This window comes from Odontomachus brunneus, unplaced genomic scaffold (assembly GCF_010583005.1).
Source record: "Odontomachus brunneus isolate Ranch 3 - 2012 unplaced genomic scaffold, Obru_v1 Obru_scaffold_142, whole genome shotgun sequence".
NCBI classification, from domain to species: domain Eukaryota; kingdom Metazoa; phylum Arthropoda; class Insecta; order Hymenoptera; family Formicidae; genus Odontomachus; species Odontomachus brunneus.
The window spans coordinates 849500-850124 of NW_022639592.1; the positions used below are offsets into that span (position 1 = coordinate 849500).

General features: G+C 48.5%; 1 protein-coding gene across 1 annotated transcript in view; it reads right to left on the reverse strand.

The window, feature by feature from the left end:
• The window catches only part of LOC116850297 (putative inorganic phosphate cotransporter), a 60804-nt gene that overhangs the window by 10667 nt on the left and 49512 nt on the right, over positions 1 to 625 (reverse strand). The gene's annotated exons all lie outside the window — the stretch shown is intronic.

The window sequence follows — 625 nt, forward strand, 5'->3', positions numbered from 1 at the left end:
GACTTGTTGGTCACTCGTTCAATGACGCTCCACACGTAATAGTCCAACGGATTCAAATCTGGACTGTTCGGAGGCCAAAATTCCTTTGACCAAAACATGTCCATTTTATCCGACAGCCAGTTTTGCACTAAGTGACTCGTGTGCGCTGGCGCGCCGTCTTGCTGGAAGACGTACGGCTTCCCGGCGGCCAGGGTTTCTATCCACGACTTCACTATCTTCGTCAAAACGTGTAAATATACTTCTTTTGTGACGGTTTCTTTTTTTTGAAAGAAATGTGGCGGCATGACGTGACCCTCACTGGAGACAACGCCTAGGACGTGAACAGAGACCGGAAACTTCGTCCTAGCTATTATGGGCACATCTTCGGGGTCGCGGGCGAGCCAACGGTCGTTCCTCCGGTTCACCTTGGCATCGACAGAAAAAATTTTTTCGTCCGAAAAAAACCTGATGCGTCCCGCAGCTTCGTTTTTTAACGAACACAGAAGCAAGTTACAGCGAGCAACTCTGTTCATCTTGGCAGCCTCAGAGAGCATTTGTCGAACTTTTATTACATAGGACTTGAAGCGTAGGTCCTCTTCAGCAATTCGACGCATTGTAGTGTCACTCACACCCAATGTTTTGGCCA